Below are 22,492 nucleotides of genomic sequence, written 5' to 3'. Positions count from 1 at the left end.
TTTCGGTGGAAAATCACCATATCAATCTCAAAAATCAAACTTTCTTCAATTCTACATATTTAAATATGCATTGACCATTATTTCGGCACCGTCTGTCATCCTCAGGTGTGAGGAATAGTTTTATAATGATGACTATCGCTCCACATAATACAGCCCACTCTAAAGGTAAATAAGGACAGAAATTTGGGCAAGTGACGATTTTAATATACGATAGTTTTGTAACTATGAATTTGACCGTTCTGTATGCAAGCCGTAATTCAGAAACACCCTCTCCCAAGAATTTTGGTCTGTGGTGTAAGGTGTAGGAACTTGCCAGCCAAGTTCGGAGGAAAGGTTAAGAGAAAAAGCTAAAACAATAGAAGTTTTAATATGCCATATAAAAAAGCGTGGAAATTCTACAGATCATCCATAAAATATTTTTAACGATTTATTCAGTGGATTTACTTAGACACAGAGTTAAGTTGTGCAAGCGAGGGAATGGGATCGAGGCTGGATCGAGGAGGTTCGTTGGTTGGTCTGGAAGAAGGGGAGGAACTAATGGCGGGCCGTTAGAACGGCACCAAGTCGGCGTTTGAACGTAATAAAGGGGCGTAGACAGCCATGTTTCCCCATTTCCAAACTCATGTTCATCATTCTTTTAATTTCCTCCTCCCATGAACATTAAAGGCCTACGACGTCGGGAAATGCACCAAAAATAGGCAACTTTAATGTAACCCCTTCACCCCGGTTGACAGAGTGCGTCTAGCCGCTGATGGCTACTCGGTTACGACGAAAACTTTTCAAATGGATATGTTTTAATTAATTTGGCGAAGACCCTATAAGAGCAAGTACAATTCCTCCACGTCTATCCTTCGATTTACGATAGCTTTCGCGGACTTTCAGTGAATTACAAACAACTTGAAGCAAGTATAAGCCATAGAAACAGATGCGTATTTTTATTAGATACAATTTAAGTATGCTATAGAAGACATATAAAACAGATAATTTTGATTTCTTTGATGCAAAACATAATTTTTTATAACGTTTTGCATTTTTTTTAAACGTGTTCACACGTATAACTATTTATTTGCTGTACCAACCGGAAGCCAACTTCAAATATTATGTTGTTTCGTTAAAAATTCGCATAACTTTATCTCATAAGTGGCACCTGATGAAATTTGTTTACAGGGCAGACTGCAGTTATGCGATGGCAAACTCTGAAGGTGTTCCGATAAACACAATAAATATTACTAAAAGCTGTTCTAACGTGCTACAACATAGGGTATATGCAAAAGAAGAAAAATAGATATAGAATACATAAAAATATAGCTATCAGTTAATATGATATTGAGGTACTTAGAGAGAAAAAGTGACACTTTACAGCAAATACTACATTTAAAACATAAATGGAGAGGTAATAAAAATTGGTAGAGATATACTCAATTAAGAGGGCATCTTCAGGTATTAGGTTAACATCAAATAGCAGAGGAATCTATACATGCGTAACTAAGAATATGCATTGAGGGGGGGTTTGTGGGGGGCTAAGACCCCAGGAAACGGGGAGTTCAGGAAGATTTTTGAAAAATAACATGCCTGAAAATGCATTTACATCATTTTGGCACTTAAAATTTAACTTTAATCAGATGCAGTTATTATGCATCAATTCCAGACGAGATTTTAAATTAATTTTTGGGCTACATCCCCTCATCCCTCTCATAGTTACGCTACTGTATACATAGGCGGTTATTAAAGATCGATACGGCTGGAAATAACTTTGAGATCAAATAAATATTATCAACGATATCTAAATTATGAATTAAATTAAAAAAGTTTTTTCAAACTAGGTTATCGCAACTATAAACCCCTGGATACATCTGCCAATTTTGAATAAGAAGTGTACTGTGGAACAGGATTCATCTAGTTAAAACTATTCCATGATTTTTTGTTCGAGCTTTGACCAATTAGGAAATCCATCAGCCTTCGGTATTGATTCCTGGACACAATTGATAAGTGAATTACTAGTTGAAGCTTTGACTGACTAAATTGCCTGGGAGAAATTGCCGATGCATGATTAGTGGACGCAGCTGCTGCTGATCAGCATATTTAGCGCTAATGTATGCTGCATCCAACGCAAATCGTGACCTGACCGGTCGTAACTCTTAACGCCCCCAATAACCTCGGAAGGCAGTAAACTCGGTTGGAGTAGAGGTGGGAATGGTGGCTGCATGCAAAACGCGGTTGTAAACGCAAAAGGTCCTTCTAAGAAGCACTCGGTAGCATTTTATACCAGGAGAGAACACATCTATACGCATACCCTTTCGATTTGTCTTCCGCAATAATAAATTTCGAGTAATTTACATACTCTTCGCGCTGTACCTAACACTTGCTTCAGATGCAAGCTTTTCATTTGATTATATCACCGAGTGAGGAATATATTTATTCAGAAGTCTTTTTTTTGTAACGTATTGCGCGTTCGAGACTTTTACCACCATCTTGAAATATTCATATAGTGCATATAGTGAACCGTTGCCAGAATTTTCTTGCATCCCGAAATTGAAAGGTTTACCCAACTATTTCCTCCTATGTAACTCACATATTGGATACAGGAAACTTGTGACAAAGTTCCCTTATTTACACCATGAAATTCAAAAGATAATACAAGTTTAAAAAAGTGATTTCTCACTTCTAAATGGCAAATTATGACCAATTGAGAGGGAGTGAAACTTTATTTTTTAATATTCGGTATCAAATACCATTTTATCACCAAAATAGAATGAAAACGACACCACATTGGAAAATATGATTTTTTTCGTAAAATTATCGTTTTAAAATTCAATTTTAAAGTTCAAGTGCACGAGGGGTCTGCTAAGTACTTACTGATGATGCAAATTTAATTAATAAATTAATATTTAATTTTATATTATTAATTATTAATGTAAAAATAATAAATCAATCTTAAATAAAGTACAAATAGTATAAATTTTACTACCAGAGGCATTCAAATTTATTACCCTGAGAAAATTATCGATATAAACTCTCCCGTTACTAGCTTTACGATTTAGAGAATCTTCTTAACCTTAGGTAACCAAGGAAATCAAAAGACACAGATTCTTATGATAGAGCTTATTAGAGCAAAATGCTAATTAATGAATTTGGTTTCAGCGAAAATACTCGTATTACATTGCCAGTCCTCAGAATTATACGATTGATTAGATGTTAGCAGAACGGAAAGTATATAGAATAGGCTGATTGTCCAGAAATGTACGGTGTATCGTAGAATAAAATATCCCTATGATGGTGGTAACAGAACAACAGATGATAGGAATGCCGACTAATATTTTTATCACTATCAATAAACTTGCTAAAAAGACCATTTTCCGTAGGCGCTAAACGGTATTGAAAAAAGGGTATATTCATAAACATCCAACTTTAACGCCAGAGATTCAATTTTGTCCCAGTTTTCCTATTTGCTGGTCGTGAATAACACAAAATCTCTATATTTCACGCTCCAAATGAGATATCAGCCAACACGTGCAACGTATTTCGTCCCAGTTAGCTTTAATGGGTCCTAAATAAAAATCAATGTCGAAATGTTGAGAGGGCCTCCCAGCGGTGAAATCCTCAATTTCATCGACGGCAACGGCAAAAGATTGTTCTACGTACCGGCTCGTTCGCGATGGAAATCATCACGCTGAAACGCTTCTGTTTCGAGCTTTAGGATTCAGAGAAATGATCTCACACCAGCTATGAGATTTTATTACGGCTTGTTCGCAGCCTTTCTCCTTGTCATATGCCCCTATCAGTCATAAATATTAACGGGGACAGAGAAAATAATAAACGATAAATTCTTATTTATCTCCATGCCATCTGCAAATATGGAAAATATATGCGTATTGAATCACTGAATGTAATTAAACATTTTCTTTTATAGCATATTTTTGTAGGCATTAGTTTCAAAACATCTAGAAGAGAGTAGGTGACTTCTAAAGCAAAGGAATCACAATGACTGGCGATGGAGCGGAGATAAAATGCAAAAATGAAAGATCCCTACTTCAATTCATTCACAAGTCACAACTCATGAATAGAGGCACCGAATTTCTGCTGATAGCGAGATCTCAGAATAAATACGGTAATGTAATTTGTGTTTTTATGGCTGTGACATCGGTTGCATTGAAATCATACTCTGTAGGCATAGTTTATATGTTCCATTAGATTTATAGGTAAGTATATTGTTGAAATGACTGGACAATTAAAATTTCTATTTTGGTGCCTCCTTTTACGATTAACCGGCCAACTCAACAAAGGAAATAATACTAATAATAATACACTTCAACCAATGCAGCCATAAGTTAATTATATATAGATAACTGTCACCAAAATGAAAAAGTTAACAATTTCTAGAACTTTTATATAATATTTAAAGTAATAGACCAAGAATTAATTATTACTTATCTATTGATTATTTATATTATTTATTAACCTTTATAATAGATATTTATTTATTAAAATTGATAAATTAAAATGATGGATGTTATCAACATAAGGATATTATTAGCATCAATATATTTTATTATAATATATTCCACTGCGTAATGAAACGAGGATGGGACAAAGAAAATACTTTACTCCAGGCATTGAAATCATTTTACTGTGAAGAATATTTTGAAAAGGAAAATACATGTATTGAAAGACTTTATTTTTTTCAAATTCAAGCGTTAAAAATTCATAATTAAAGCTTTGGAGCATTAGGGGACAAAGAAGTGCTTAAAAATGAGAAAAATTCGACTACGCCTGAAAAGGCTTTTAATGTACCAAAGTATTCAGAATATAGAATAAATAACTGGTGAAGTGGGATCTACGTGGAATATGCTTCATTGGAATAAAGGTTATTTATTATGGCCTCGAATAATTCTCGAATAATAATTACGATGAGAGAATTATTCTTATGCCATTGAAAAAAGATTTTTCTTGGAATACTTTTTCAAAACTATAAAATTGAAAACTTAATACTGGCTAATGACATGGCAATAAGAATTAATACCTGCGGCATTTGCAAAATATTCCGAGGAAGACCCTGAATATCAATGAATAATGAAACAAGGAACGAACTGGAAAGGAATGATTTATGATCGCGGAAAATTACAGAAACAAAAGAGAATTTGAGGTAAATGAGTTTTTCCATTCAATGCGATTCTGGCTTACCTGTAATCCTTCCCTTATAAAATACAAAATTTACCAGTTACCCTTGATCATGAAACTATGGCCAAGTGGCCAAAAGGATTTTAAATAAAGTTGAACAAAGGTAAATAAATGAATGAAGTTTTTTCACAACGCAAGTACAAAGAAGGAATTTGAGTAAGTTGGCGAGATAAATGAATAAATGATATTTTCATGAATATTTCAATACATGATGATTGTGCTATATACATTTACGACCACAAAAATAAGTTTTCTGCGCCATATTTGGTAGAAATGCATTTTTAAATTTGCATATAAACATGTTGTTATGGCGATGATTGAATGATGGTCAGCATAAGTTTTTGCATCACGAAAAGTATGAGGAAAATATTGTTTTGGTTCCCAGAATTGAAAACCCATCTTCCAAAAATACATTTGTTTTTTTTTTGCAGCAGTTTTAATAAAAATTTTTATTCCTCGTCCGTCTTTTTCATCTCGTAACAAAGAAAACTCTGCAGGCAAAAATAGCTTAAAATGTTTATTTATTCTAGAAGTAGTAGATAACTCAGCACAATATACAGGAAAACTCGCTTATTTCAAAGACTCTTCGCACTTACGACAAAAATTAATTACCGCTGGTGACGAATAAGTCAAATTAGAACATTTAAGTCAAAAGGCAATAATAATAAAATAGATTTTTTCGCGACCACGAAAACCCAAAAATAATAGTTTCCACACATTAAAAAAAATTCATTTTATACATGGTATATATAGATCATAAAATAAATATTAAAGCTCATGAAAATAAGAATTCAATGCTCATATTCTTAAATTGATGCTTTATCAAGTTTTGCAGCTGACCATAATACCGTTTTCATTTAGCGTGATTAGAGTTCAATAACAACATCAGTTTATTCTGTAATAACTGAAAATGTAACACGGTGACGAGTTTGAACTCATTTTTACACATAATGACTTCAATAATATAAAGAGCTTTATACGCATGCGACCACATTATTATATTCAAATAGTAAATGGTTTTTATGCTTAGAACAGAATTACCATAACGGAATATGTAAAAATTCTGATTTTTAAATTTAATCCCAAACTATATCATATGTTTTTGCCAAATTTCTTCACTGTCATCCGATGAGCTTTGTAATTTAACTTAATTTTGGAACTGATAGAGAAATAACCAACATTTCATAAGTTTCTAGAAGAAATATATTGAATCAACTACAAAAGAGCAAGGACGTTGAATTGCTGATAAAATCTCATGAAAATAACGATGAACCAAAATAAATACAGACGTGACGATAATAACACAAGATACACACTCAAGTGTAATTCAAATAATGGGCGACACCAATATCGATTTGCCCTCTGGGTAATGAAAGAGAAAACACGACAAAATATAACGTTTCCGCAATTTTTAGAAACCATCTCATCACCAAAAACGTTTTGAAAACGATATGTTATTTGCAGATATGATAATTTTCGTTTAATTAAAGCTTTAAAATTCAATTTTAAGGCTCTAGTGCTCAAGGCGACCGGAAAGTACCTAATTATAAATGATGTCAGTTTCATTATCAGAAATATTAAATTTTAATAACCAGTGAAGAGCCATCTAATGCACAAGAATTATATCCGGAACCTTGAAGCAATTAGCGGCATAGTGGGTCACATGAGGAAAATATGTCATAGAAACGTCAAAGAATCATTCGCATGCAATGCAATAAAGTATAATGAAAAGATATTAGGTAAAACAAGTTTTACCGCAGTTTTTAGACATAATTTTTAATATCATTGAATCACCAAAAATATTTTGACAACAATACGATATTAAAAGATGTTATTTTTTCGTAAAATTCAATTTTAAAGCTCGTTTGCACAACTTGACAGCAAAAAAAACCGTACTTAACCTATCTTTAATTGGTGGAATACATATCTCCAACATATTCATACACTCATTTTCTGAGAGACCCATGAACAAAAGAAACACTCATGTGACGATAATATAACAATATAAACACGCAAGATTAATTAAAATAATGAGCGACATGGTCAAGAGCTTACAACCATCGATGTGCCCTTTTGCTAATGAAAGAGATTAGGACAAAATAAAATGTTTGTTGAAATTTTAAAATATCATTGCATCGGTAAGTATTTTTCAAAAACGATATGATATTGGCAGATCTGATTTTTTATTAAAGCTTTAAAATTCAATTTAAAGACTGGTAAACAATGAGACTATATATTACCTATAAATAGTGTAAATTTTACTACTTGAGATATAAAATGTTTAATTTTATCAATTATTTTGAGAAAGAAAAATTTAAACTCGAGATGAGGGCACTAAAAATATTATTGGGACGAGGAGTGACAAATAGATAACCCATTTGCTCCCAGTGACAGAATAATAATCCTCTTTATCTCAGTGTAAACGGCTCAAATCACTTGCTGGCAACACACGGTGAAAGAGATTCCCGTGAAAAACCCGCTCGTCAAAACGTGAGCTTGGATTTCAGGGCGTTGGGAATAAAAGGTGTTCTCTTATGGCGAGGTGCCTGACCTATGCGAACGATTTTTATTCAGTTTTTCATTTTTCGCCTGTCGTCAAGACTACCAGTAGAGGGATTGAAATACAACGCCAATTAGAGGCACAGAGCTTCGTGCGGCGATAACTTTTCGTTTAAGTCAAGGCAATCGCGCAGAAGATAAAAAAAATATATTTTTATACGAGATGACTAAGCCGCTGTCTCTCTCGCTCCCGCGGTTCTCTGCAAACCCTATTAAGCTAAATTTCATAAAACATGTGCGAGGAAAAAAGTATTGCGCGCGAAGGAAGTTTTTTTGTCCGCGCAAATACTCGGTGGCGAGAGCTAACCGCTTGGAAAAGTTCAGCCGACAAGGACAACAAACTTCGGGCTACTACGAACGATAGCATTCACACGAGGATGTTTCTAAGTAAATTAGCATTTAAATTAGTGATGTAAGTAATGAAAATGCCTAGAGTGTAAAGCATTAACATACCAATGTTAACTCGAGTCATATCTGCTTCACATCAAAGGCAGACTTCACTCTGTGTAGTATTATTACATTTAGCGTATAAATCAATGGTTCAACAATAGCTGATAGAGTGCTGTCGACTTGGAATCACCGTTATGCAACATCAACCACCTTTAATTAAACTATAAATTCAATATCTTATAGATAAGTGACTTTAAATCCATTAATATAGTTACTACGTGTGTGGTAAGTACTCACCAAGAACGCGCTTGGTAAATACCCAACAATAAATATGCCCAACAAACGGCGTTTTTTTCTACCTAGGTTATAATATAAAATCAAAATTTAATATTAATGGCCAAATATATTCTCTAAAATAATGAAAATGTCTTTTCTATTAAAAATTTGGAGGTCTCGCCAAAAAAAATTAAAATACAATAAACTTGACCATTAATCATATCTGAAATTCCTGAAATAAATATAATAAATTTATAATTTTGTCTAAATGTTATACCTTAGAAACTTACTGAAACTTAAGTATAACAATAAATTATATATGATCTCCTTTATCTCTTCTTGAACCTACATTTCTTCACATGTTTCTTCACCCCGTGTCACATTTGATGCCCACTATTTATTATGTATAGAAAATTAATATTTGGTGTGACTAGCATGCATTAAAAAGGATGGTTACTTACAAATTGGTGCTTAAAAAATTAAGCTACCTAATGCTCCTTCATTTATTTTTACTTGAGTTGTACGTTAAAGAAACTTGAATGAAGAAATTTATTATTATTATTTTTAAATAAAAAATCATTTACAACTCGAGGAACATTTATAAAAATTTACCGCATAATTATCTATTTGAATGAAATTACCTAAATCTCCTTCATTTATTGTTACTAAAATTGTTTACTTAAGAAATTTAGATAAATTAATTTATTATTATTTTTTTTAATAAAAAGTATCATCATAAGCGAGGGACATCCAAAAATATCCGACATAAACACCCAACTTGTTTGTACTTTGAAACTGCATGAGAGAAAAGGACCAAAAACTCCCGGAAAAAACTCGTACCACGTGAATCACTCAGGCGCTCATGATAAATTAAGACTCAATGAGCATAAATGCTTGAATTAGCGACCACTCGCCCGTCGCAATTCCGTTTTTTCCCCTCTCCCATTCCTCCATCTCTAAACTAAACGAAAGAGTGAGGCCATTTCCTGAATGCGTGCCTGCTAACGCGAAACCGCTCCGAAACTGCACCCTGGCTGTTACGGAGGAAGGTTATGAACCGCGTGTGGGCTCGGTCACATGTGACCTCCATCCTCTGAATCAATACTACAGCGAGTTTAAAATGGGCGATTTAAATGGGACCAGACTCCGAGCGGATGGACCAACCAACCACCAACATCTGCAGGTTAGCACGCAAGGTGAAGAGGAAAAAATATTGGAAAAGTTTCCTTTCAAAATGGCGGGAGGGGGAAAGATTCTTCGAAGCTTGGAATGAAGCGATTCGTGCATAAACGTTTTAGGCTCCATCAAGTGAATGATACAAGTTTCTGGCGGTAAAATTTACCAGAAGGATCGGATGCAAAATAATCCCGAGAAAAAGTGTTCAAGAAGAGCGAAAAAATCTCACATTCGTGCACCAAATTCACGCTTCTATAATCAAATTATCCGGGTAGATATTTAATGTTGACTGGAACTATATCTACCAAAGCAGATGGTGTGTAACGCAAAGCTTTCATACCAGCTTAGGCGAAGCTAAGCTTTCTATTGAAGCCCGAAATATTCCTACACCATTCATACGCTCAACAAAAACTATTTTACAGAATCACTCTTGATTGTTATAGAAACTAATATTTCAATGGGCAAGAAGCAATGCTTAAAATTCCGATAAGTCATTGAAAGATATTTAATTATCAATTTTAATTCATAATGCCAACTCAAGGGGGCAACATGGAAGAAAATTACGGGTTAAGTAAGATAATATTATAATACTAATGCTTTTAATGAAATAATCTTTTTTAATGCTAAAATAATACCAATTTATACCGGTTTTGATAACCCATGTTGACATCTTCAATCTACATATACTCACTTCACCAGAGGAATAACGGTATCCAAGAGATATACTGTATTTGTTTGATTTAGGTCAGGATTTTACTCCCGAGATTAAGACTAAATTCTTGTGTAGAAAAGAAATGAAGACTTAAATCTACCGTCACGAATGGTGAATAGGCATTTGCAAGGCTATGACATGGCAAAATGACAATACTTGTCAAGTAAACAATCGAGCGTATACGAAAATATAAAACAATTCTTAAATTGTTTCTCCTGTTATTGTGAGTCCTCTGTAATTGGCCTCGAGCTGTCTTTTGACTGGATTAAATAAAAAGATAGAAAAATAAATAGAAAGTTATGGGCAGCATAAAAAATGCAGTTCTAACGCAAAAGTGTAAACTCATGCTAAAATGTGGACAGGAATATTATTAACTGTGAGAAAAAATTACAGACAAAAATTCTATTTTATTTTATTCTAAAAAGATAATAAACTTTATCTCAACTGGCTTGTATTTCGAAAACACCCACGTTGTCAGCCCATTCCATTAATTTGCGAGCGATATGAATAATAATGTATCGCAAATTAAAACATAACCGAACAAAGATTGATAAACTTTTACATCACATACTATGAGAACAGGCAATATTTTTCAAAATTCTCAGCTCTAATCAATTGCATCAGGAAAATTAAGAGAATGACGGGGAAAAAATTAAATGCGTTAACTATTGCAGCGTTAAAAATAAAGCTATTGGAATGGCAAAAATAGAACTTTTATTTCTCCCATGATAGGTTCATTATTTATACAATTAGCATGCTATTGTATCTCTTTACCATGAACAGCAGACGTTTAAATTTTAAACGGGAGTACAGCATACCACAGCATAAAAACAGAGAGGGGTGAATTGGGACCAGATGTTTTGCTGCTAAATTTCCCGAGGATGACCCCGAACGACCTTTTTACCCCGGGCTTTTAAAAGAGAAAAATGGACACACCGCGTAAACAGCTTTAAAGGACATAAAGACTGACAGAGCACTCAGAATCTCATGAATACACCATAGAGTAAGAAGGGAAAAATAACTTGGTAATCCTCAATGAAAACAAAAGCATTTCGATTTGTAACAATTTAATTGTATCAATTAAAAATTTATTAAATTGATTGAACTATCAGCGAGCAAGATATGCAAGCAAATAGAAAAATGCCGAGAATATAATATATTTATCCGCAATTCTCCATTCTAAACCTTAAATAAAACCCCAGGTTTATTTTTCACTAAGTTTACTATGAAAAATATAACTAAAAATTGCTGATGGTTAAGAAATGTTTGCAGGTTATTTTTTATATAAATGATGGCCAAAATAGTACGATTATTTTTCAAATCGTTTATAAAATAGCGTTAAATAAAAAATAGCGTTTACTTATTTTTATTACATTCCTCTTGAATACGTGCGTATTATAATACCGAGTACACCTTTAAATAGTTATAGTTTATGGCAGATAATGTTTTCGTAATCGTTCACAGTAAATAAAAGCCACGCCGTATGAGGACGCTTCATAGCGGGAGGAGAAACGGACAGTAAGTAAATAATAAAAATAATTTACCATAACATACTTGGGAGGCTTTGATGCCTCAATTCTTACAAGGAAAGATTTTACTGAAAGGATTCAGATAACACCAACTTTTTTGGACGTTCCAAATGCACAGAATTTGAAAATTCATCATACAAAACTTTCCATCTACATAAAGGAAAGAAATGAATTCGGCAAGCAATAAATAATGATTGAACGAACATAGCTTGCTAGATAATATACACTTCTATTATTACTGCTACAAAAATTTCAAATTACTTGCTATTGTAAACTTCCAGTTCTCTTAGTGTAACACAAACATATCAAGATATTTTTTCTAGATTCAATAAAAATATTCAAAAAATAATATTCCAAATATAGCTAACGAAAAATATAAGCAGAGTTTCAACAAACTGTTCTGAAGTGGTATCACATTTTTCGTGGTATACTTGATTACATACGGATAGGAAAATAGTATTTAACTGAATTGATCGATAAAAAAAGAATTCTAGTTATTCCTTTGAGAAATATTGCTGACCATTATTTGGTTGAATTATCATCTTCTTATAAAATATGCCTTTTTGTACGACATCAAAATTTCAGTCTACGGGAAAGGCCATGATATCTCTCGCGATGGGGGTAATAGAATGGAAATCTCTTAAATAGACGGAATTTCTCAAGAATAAAGGATACAAAGAGCAGAAATGCAGGAGAGAATGCATGGGTGGATATTCCACGAGGAACAAGCCACTCGACATAGACCTACCGGGTCTAGGGGACAATACCACGACGCTGCATTATAATACCTTAAGCTCAAGCTGTGCGCGTGGGCACAGAACAAAGGATTTTCCTCAATTTAACAGAACTGCATTGCGGAACACAATGCCACGAGAAATATATTACCTACGCTTGTTTCAAAGGATACAGATGAAAAAAAATTAAGTGCATCATACCAAGTTCTGTGAATGGGCTAATGCTTAGCTATTTCTTTCAATCAGATTTCACGCATACCTCATTTTTTCTTTATTTAGGACTGGGACAAAATATGTCAGTTTTTATCTTTAACCTGATAAAAAGGAGAAATGATATAATAATTAAAACAGCCTGTGACGTTTTTAGCTGCTTGTTAACTCAATAACACATCATCGAAAATATGGTGGAAATCGTTAACCATTTATGTCCACAGTGGACGGCTATCTACTAAAATTGATGTATGGTGTTGAGAAACGGGTAAAACATATGCTCCTGCAGTCAGTTAACGATTCTGTATCCATTATCTAAAATCTACATGAAAACTATTTGCAATCATAAACAAGTTACGGCTTAAGTCTAGAAAAATATCTTCTGACTTTTTGAGAAAGGGTATATTCTTCGCGAAATTCGCCCATGGAAATGTGTTTTAATGACATTTATTGGAGATTTCTTGGGATTTTTTTTTGGCGCGTCGAGGATTTATCGGAAAGGATAGAATTTTATGACTTTTTGATAAAATCATGGGTGTAACTCAAAATTTGAACTGAGATCTGATCTGACTGAGAGAAAGAGGGAGAAGCTGAGATAAATTATACTGAACAGAGTGTTGACAAATTTAGTGTTTTTCAACTGGTACGAGATTCATGAAGCAGAGGGAGCTCTGAAAATATTCATGGGCTTTTAACATGACACTGCACTTATATAAAAGCATTTAATGGAAAGGGTTTTATCCGGCAATTCTGATAAACAGGTGACCTAAGGCTAAATAAATGGGTATAGATGAGCCAATATAAATTTCAAACGAAAAACATTCGGGAGTTAACAGCTCAAAAACGAAGTCGAGCGCATTTAATACTCCTGATACAATTAAAGTTTTTCTGAAAAACATGTGTTCGCCGGATGCATAAGAATTTTTCCCTGGAGTATTGAGCACTGCAAAAATTCCTGTAAATTCAAACTCAAAAAAGTACAGCCCATAAATAATTTGACTGCGAGTTCAAATAATTCTAACTTTAATAGTGTATCTCATGGAGCTATATAAAAATAGTAACTAAACTATAAAAATATCATAAATATAAATAGTACTCTTTGAAAAATATTTTCAAAACCTGAGATGCCGAAAATATTAAATAAGAAATCGGACTGCTTGAATTATCTCAGGAGCGAGATAAAATGATTTCCGGTAATTCCAAAATTTGGACCAAGTGGTGCCCGAAATATTAAAAAATATTTGATGCAAAACTTTGAAAAATGAAGCTATAAGTATATACAAGTTTCATAAAGGTAAAGGTACTTTAAAATCTTAAATATATCTGGTGAGGTTCCGGAAGGAATAGGTCAGAGCAGTCACAATCGGTCCTAATGATTATTTAAAGTGATATATTTGGAAGCATTATTAAATTACAATGGGGAACATAGGATAAATAAAAATTATTGACCGAATTCAGTATGCCAATGACATACGTTTCGCCAGTGATCCTTCTGGCGTTTTCGGGTCGATGGTCGAAAATAATTTCTTTCGTGATATTTCCGAAAATTTTCATTTAAAGACCAGATTACAAATCGAAAATGTAATAAATATCATTTCTGATGTCTCTTTTAGAAATTAAACGTGTGTTTCACGAATATTAGTAAGAGTATCTAAGGCTTTATAGCACACATTTTTACATTAGTGACTTTTAGGAAATTTTTCCCATCATTGGGGGCAAATATAAAATTTTCCGAGCTATATTTACCACTACCATAGACTATTAACTCCATTTTCGAAATTCGCAAAAATTCATCCGCTGAGCAAGCCTTCCCAACCTATTACAGCTTTCTATCATTGAAAAATTTGCATAGTGCCCATTTTAAATGATTATATATTTAATAACAGTATATATTATAATGAACATAATTAGGTCGCGGCATCTTTTTCAAAATCAAATAAAAAATAATTCATCGGTGAAATGAAAAAAACAATAAATGCATTTGGGGCAAATACGCTCATTAATCGGTATTTATCCAGAAAATATGCAAAAATCAAGATTCTAAGGGAACTACGAAATCCACAGATACGTTATCATAAAACAACGCTTTTGTAAACAAGTATTTAATAAAATGATGGCAGCAGAGACCATATATTTCGGATACAATACATTAACGTACCTATAAAAAATGTTGAAAGCACGTTTACCGCAGCTTAAATTATAGAAATGGCAGTAAGGAAAGCCACGTCTTCAAACTGAGATTATGCGTGGAATATTTGTTTTTCGGGTAATGCTGCGTCTTTGTGTACTATGATCCAGGGGCGCAGCCAGGAATTAAGGCTGGAGGGGGGGTTTAGGTGCAACTAATACCGGGGTGTGTGGTGGTATGGAATACCCATCAGGATAAGCGGTAGGTGCGAGATTAAGAAATTGCGAAATTTTAAGATAAACGGTTCAAAATGGTGAGTTTTACGGCTTTCTGAGGGATATTTTATTAATCCTTACACTATTCTAATAGTAATATCAATCCAATTAAGTGAACTGGATTAAATTTAAATATTTCTCTGAGCTCTGGGGGGGGGGGTTAATCCCCAAAACCCCCCTCGCTGCGCCACTGCTATGACCATAATGAATATATCCTTACATCAGCGTTGAGAAAGCCTCTGAGCTGAAATGAGAATAACAATTTTTTTATACATGCAAATAATATTTTAAGGACGCAGCAACGGGAAATTTCAGATCGGAATAACTCCGTAACACCAAACCCGCTGCAGTGGAAGTTTCTCGTACGCTGAGACCATTTGCGTAATTTAGCATATGCCAGTAATCTGGCCGAGGCGGAAATTAGAGCAAGCGGTGACAAAACATTACGTTGAAACTTAGCTCCTCGGAATGAGTGCATGGGCAACATGTAAACAGTTCCATGGTAACCACGTTGAAGTAGACGGAAGACAAATACGTTTCCTTAGTTTCACGAACTGAATTATCCTGCGCCACCTCATTGTAATTTCAGATGGAGACGAAATTTGCAAGTCGTTACATAATAAACAGATGGAAAATTTTCTTACACTCGGGATTCGAAAAAAATCACAAAGTTAACGTAGCCCGGCCCTTGATATAGTGACACACCTTGAATATTAACGTTAAGTTGAAATGTTATATTTTTCACAGCTATCGTAGTGCCCAAGGTCACTCGTTATATCAATGCGCATTTCACCTAGCTAGGATATTTTTTTAACAGAAGCAATAATTTTTTTCATCAATTGGACATAATATGAAATATTATCATCGTGAAGACAGTGGAATTTAATTCTAAAACATAGGAATCGAACGAAAAATACCCACACTTGAATACCAAGACTAAGGTGATCTGTACATAGCAGGTCAGTATGAGCCGTTACAAGCTAATGCATCAAATCCATTGAAATCACAATTGAATATGATGGAAAATGTTACTTCAACATTTAGCGTACTTATTCAGTATGTTTCCCGACGTTTTGTGGTCTTCTCTGTCCACTTCTTATGAGGGAATAAGTCAGCATCTCAAGAGTATAAGTCAAGGATGGTATAAACATTGCGTAGTGGAGAAAAGGAGGTTGTAGGGGAGGGCTATATGGACATATATTTTGCTTTAACCTCAGAGCAGGACAGACCCTATACGAGGCTGATTTTGTGGCCACAATCCCTACAGAAACTTTTCTCGCAGTTTTATCATCTCACGCCATGCGGATCAGTGGAGGTTAAAATTTTGTAACCTCTTGTTTTTACAAGTCAATTAATTGTCCTGAGGCTAAATATCCCGCAAAAAAACCAAGAATTTTCTTTTCCTTATACCTTCTAATTTTAATCACCGCCTCGCTTCGCCTGCTTCGCAGCTCGTATTCCAGCACCCACTTCTATACAAGTGTTTCGCCACGGTAGCGGTAGATAAAGAAAAATTGCGTTTACACTTCAGTTTGGTCCGTCAATTACTTAAAATAATTATCTAACAGAATCAAATAAGTAACAAATACAACCTGAATAGATCATACTATTACACTACAAAAAGCAAACCAATTCTAAAATCCTCGAGCAACGAACTTCTTGCTACGACGCGACGGTTGCATTTTAGAAGCAATCGCTAGATTCCCAAAATACATGGGAATGCTCTTAATTATTTAATAAGATAACAGTGGAACCAATTTGGAACTGTATCTTATTTGGTAGGCACCCGATAGACACCATGCATATATTGGCTATTTAGTTAGGTTTAAACTTATTGAATAAATGAGACCTCCTTCTTATACTTGAAACTAGCTGACCCGGCGAACTTCGTACCGCCTAACAATCAATGAACTTACAGTTTACTTACACCATTTATAGATCAAGAGCGGCTGTATCGTTTTTAATCATGTTTAATTTATTATAATAAAATAAGGATACAAATTCAATAAAACTACGTAAATGAGTACCAAAATTGCTTGTCAGAAAGACATTTTCTTTATTGAATCTACATAGGGTGAATCGGAGCACGTTTACGCGGATTTTTTTCAACAAATTTTCTTACGTTTTAGCTTAAGAAATTTTGGGCATTGTGGTTTAATAAAGCAGTTCATGAAATAAAAATTATACGCATTCAGTTGTTGGCTATTTGCGTTATTAGCCGTAAAAAATGTTTCTAGGTCCAAGTCTGTTGCATACACTTGGCCCATTCAGGGGGCAGGTTGACACGACCCCAGACCGACGCTTGACTGATGCTCAAAATCGTGCAAGAAAAGCCCCTATGAAGCAGCATTCGCATTAAATGACTTAAGGCGCGCCAGTTTTAGTATCTCTGTTTGGAAAAAATGCACTGCGTAAACGTACTGCATGCGTAAACGCACCACGGTGAGCCCTACACATTCGGGTTTAATGTCTTGCGTCAAGCACCTTCTGAGAAACAACAGTTTTTGTTTTGTTATCAGGCGCAAGATGAAGCGGATGAAGCTAAATAAATATAGCGAAGCAAAGCAGTGACGCAGCGAGGGGAGGTTTTGGGGGATAACCCCCCCCCCCCCCCCCCAAGAGCTTAGAGAATTTTTTTATGAAAGATTTTGTTAATCATATTTGGGGGACGGATGACTAACAAACAAAACATATTTAACAATTCACACAGCCACAAAACCCACTATTTTGAACCATTTATCTTAAAAAATGTCTGGGGGAAGTGCCCCCACACTTCCCGCTTACCTTAGCGAGTTTTCTATACCCTACAGACCCGTGGTATTAGCTGCGCCCAAAACCCCCTATCCTAGCTACGCACTTGAAGCGAAGGAAGAAATACAGAGGATGGTTTATCGACTCGTGAACATAGCACGCTAAATTGACCATGAGAAAATCATGGGTTTTCATTAGCACCTGAGCACAAACAACACAAAAACTGAAAGAATGACCATGCGATTTCTTAATCGTTATCACGAATGCAACACGAATTGTAAATTGAATACGTTTAAGCTCAAAAGGGCATATGAGTTGAGATCATGGAATCTACGGAATGAGGACTTCCTAACCTTTGAATTTTCCTTTGAGTAAAGTTGCGTGAATCACATTCATCACCAATTTTTTTAATGATCAAACACGTTCCGTTGGATAGTTATGGTTGGTTTAGGCTTCGAAAGATCATGAGCACAGAAACTACATTTTTCTGTAAATCGTACCTTGGTAAGCCAGGTACGTCCAAGAACTTAAAATATTCAGATATATAGTTGGTGATTTCGTCTTCGTTTGTTACACATTTAAAAATTCGAATTCATGCAGAGTACGAACTATTTGAATTTACCTCGTTTTAGTCATCCACATCTTCGTTCTTGCTCGCTAAATTAACCATCTTTGATTCTTTTGGCGATCAATCATATTCTAAAACTCTTTTTTGATGAGCTCACATTCCAAGAAAATGAGTTAAAACTACTCGATTCCTCGACAGGAACACGGACATTACCGTTTGTCAACAACTGCTTGGAGATTTGTTTACAAACACGGTAGTGAAGTGTCAACTCGAGCTGGGCCACGGCTGGGCTTACAATCAGCTCGAATTAAATTTAAAAAATGTAATTTCGATTTAATTAATATTTTGAATATATTTAGTAATTAAAATGTTATATTGTTACTAAATTCAGTTATTAAAGTGGTAAAAACAAAACAAACTATTTAATTTGTAGTTTTGACCGACTTATCAATTGTTGTGTTACTATAACTCCTAAAAGCATGTCCATAGGAAAGAGATGAATTTTTTTGTGAAATTATCCTTTTTTAATGGCCTATATGCTAGCCCCGCCTGAGACGAATCCAAAGAACCAAATCTCATTGAAATCGGTGCAGCCGTTCTCGAGTTATAAGTGTTCTAACTAACACGATTTTCGACTTTCTTTTATATATATAGATTAAGAAACTCTACTTTTGCTACTTTTCTACTTACACGCCGTGACACAACTGAAACATAAACTACAATACATAGATACTATGCTAACAATGCGTACCATGTAACTGAAATAAATGACCTAGGATAAGAACCAATTATGGAATCTTAATTGACCCCTTAATAGAGTGTGTCAATGTGGTTTCCTAGGGTAAATGCTGGGTATTCTCTCCGTTTTTTATTTTTTATTTTCTTTTGACATTTACTTTATTTCCATTTTTGGGCACTATATTTTCTCTATATGTTTTATGCATGCATCTGTAATGCATTTTTTGTTGTTTTTGCCCTCCATCAATTGGGTGAAAGAGTATAAAATAGGAAAATATGTACGCAGCACAGGCCACATTAAAATTTTAAATTTGGGATTATTCCTTAATAAGTGAGGAGGCTACTCTAAAGTGAGGCGAAAGTCTCAAAGGGTGTATAATTCCAAGTATGTATTTATTTTAATTTTATGTATGACTGAATTTTGAGGGATTACAATTATTACCATTATATTGTACAAGTTAGAAGTAGGCTATTTAGCAGGTGGTAACAGTTAATATTTGATAAAAAGGAATAAATTAAATTTCGTTACCAAAATGAAACTAGATCAATGAATTCTAAAATTTAAAACAAGCAATGAAATTAGTTTTCCAAGATAAATTTTTCACACCTCTTCTTGAAAATCTTTATATTGCTAATAATGTGGCTGAAACAGTTCTGCAGCGAGTCTATTCCTAGCGTTTCCCAATCCAGTTCGACTTTTTCAAATCCAGACCCGTCTAAGCGCCTCGTACCGTAGCACCCACGTCTCCAACACGTCCTTGTGGATGTCTCCCTCCCGCGGTGGCATTGGGTAGATGGAGAAAAAGTGCCCCACGACGTACGAGGACACTCCTGCCTCCTGCGGCGGCACCGAGCCGGTCGCCGGGTAATCCTTCCTTCCTGATTAAACCACGAGGACGGAGCGAGCGACTTTTTATGCGCCATAAATTTCGGCGCCGAATGAAAAATAAAAGGTTGGAGCGACCCCCCCCCCCCCCCAAAGCGGCGGAATCAAACCCTCTTCTTCCGTGCGGACCCTTAATGATTCCCATCCATACACATGCATCAGTCGGAAATCCCACGGGAGTTGACTAATCCCAACCCGCAGAAATGGGTGCTTGCCCCTGCAGTGCCAAAGGAAGCTTCCTGGCAATCGACCTCCTTCGAGGTCACCATCGACGGTTTGATCTTATATGCAAGAGAATCCAGGGAAGTTAGACGCCAACTATCGGCCGAATTTGGAAGTAGAGTTCCGAGGATAACAAAAGCAATTACCATAGGAAACCACCAGTGGCGTAGCGAGGGGAGAGGTCCGGACTCCTCCCCGTAATATAAAAACACAATTACATTGCTTTACGTAAGAAAATAAAATATTGAAAAATCATGAATTTACAAAAGATTTCTTCGAAAAATGAAGTTTATTCGACTGTGAAATGAGTAAAAATTCGTTTAAAACCCCCTATTTAGTACCCTGTTTTCCAAATAGTTTCCTACCTGGTTTTGGACCCTCCCCCCCAAACGAAATTCCGACCTAACCCACTGGAAACCACGTTGACAAATAATTTGCTTTGGCATTGAACAATAAAGGATTGAAGTAATTACCAGCCCTTTTTTCGTCTGCTTTTTATATTAAGTAAACGGCTGGTGTCCTTACACCCCCTGCCACACACATTTTAGGCGGCTTACGGGGTGGTATGTAGATTTAGAGTTATAGCATATTGAAGTTTACACATATCTGATCCTCATAATCACTCTCGCTCAGCAGTGAAACTTCGAACCTTCGTCTGCGAGTAACAAAAGTAATATCTTGTCAAGAACATATCGTTAGCACGCGGGTAATCTCATCTGCAAAGACAAAAAGGCACATAAGAATAATAATCTCTCAAGCTTCCACCAATGTGTTTCGCTGCCATAGCTACATTGCACACATCCTAACTATTCAGTAAGCGTGACAACAATAGTCACCTCGGCGATCACAGCCAAGGCTATGGCCAACAATGCTTTTGCTTCCTTAGTAATGAAAGCGCATGAATGGCTCAGTATCAATGAAGCAGTCCACAGAAACACACGCCGATCCAATTGCTCCATGTGAAATGTTCAAAGACATAGTGTGCGTGGAATCCTAAGGAAATACTCGAGGAAGATCGGAAGACGTATCAATCGACTTAATCTCATTCCACCACTCGTACCTACCTATAGCGATAACGGCGGCCTGCGTGGGGTTTTGCCGGTTTCCCTTACGCCTCGGGCGAATGCCAGGCCACCAAGCCATCCCGGAGGAAAAGAGTTCCAGCATAAAAAGTTTCTCCTATCGCTGCTACAAGCTCACGGACAAATTAATCCTCAAACATTTTGACAAAGTCTGGAGAGGAATTAATTTTTGCATCCGGGTGATTGCTACTTTTTTATGCATAAATCACACTGACCACATGATGTAAATATGCATACACACTGGCAGCATAGGAAATAAACGTTTATCCATAAAATTGTTTTGATCCTTTATTACATCTAAACTGCGAAATGTGTAATTTCATTTGACATTCGGGATCTACGGTTACTTATAATCATTCTCTACTTATATTACTGTGATAATATCAGATCGGAATAATTAACTCTTTGATTTACCGTCGGTTAAAAAAAATATCATAATAATATTTCTTCGTGATTTAGGCATGAAAAATGACTTTACATCAAAGATATGGAAATGAGTAAGATTCATACGATCATGTAAAACGACGTAATTGTTTCAGTATCCAGAGAAGTTTACCAATTCACTCATTACATACACAATTATTTAGTTTATTTTACATGCCCGTAAAACCTCCAAATTAATAATAAGAAAATCCATTTACACTCTTTCATTACAACCTACAATAACGGATGCTGATCCAAGTAAGGTTAAATTAATATTGAGCTATTTGTTCGTTTTCATTATTACGTAAGCAATGAAAAAACACACCGTAACAACCGTGAGATGGTCAAAAACATTTGTTTTGTAATTCCAGAAAAACATAAGAAACATATTGCAGGTTTTTATCTGACGCTAAGATTCAAACTCCGGCATCTGGACGTCTTGATTTAATCTCCAAAAGTTTTCGATGTATCAGTAAGGAAATGACCGTTTGAAATTAATACGCTACCAATTCAGCCGTTTGGATATTCCTATGAATCATTTTGAAGATGCTTATTTTTGATGCGATAAAATCGGCCTTGACAATAGCTTGTATATTATGTACGACCACAAAAGCCGGTGCGCAGAAAAATATTCCGATTCGATACATATTTTCCC

The 22,492-nt window shown here is 35.1% G+C and overlaps 1 protein-coding gene across 1 annotated transcript in view; it reads right to left on the bottom strand.

Moving 5' to 3' along the window:
• Window positions 1-22,492, bottom strand: part of LOC124154261 (protein PRRC2A) — a 309,532-nt gene that overhangs the window by 68,148 nt on the left and 218,892 nt on the right. The window lies entirely within an intron of this gene.

The sequence above is a fragment of the Ischnura elegans genome, chromosome 2, assembly GCF_921293095.1.
Source record: "Ischnura elegans chromosome 2, ioIscEleg1.1, whole genome shotgun sequence".
Taxonomy (NCBI): Eukaryota; Metazoa; Arthropoda; class Insecta; order Odonata; family Coenagrionidae; genus Ischnura; species Ischnura elegans.
The sequence above is the reverse complement of the archived record's forward strand: the minus strand, read 5'-3'. Positions and strand labels throughout refer to the sequence as shown.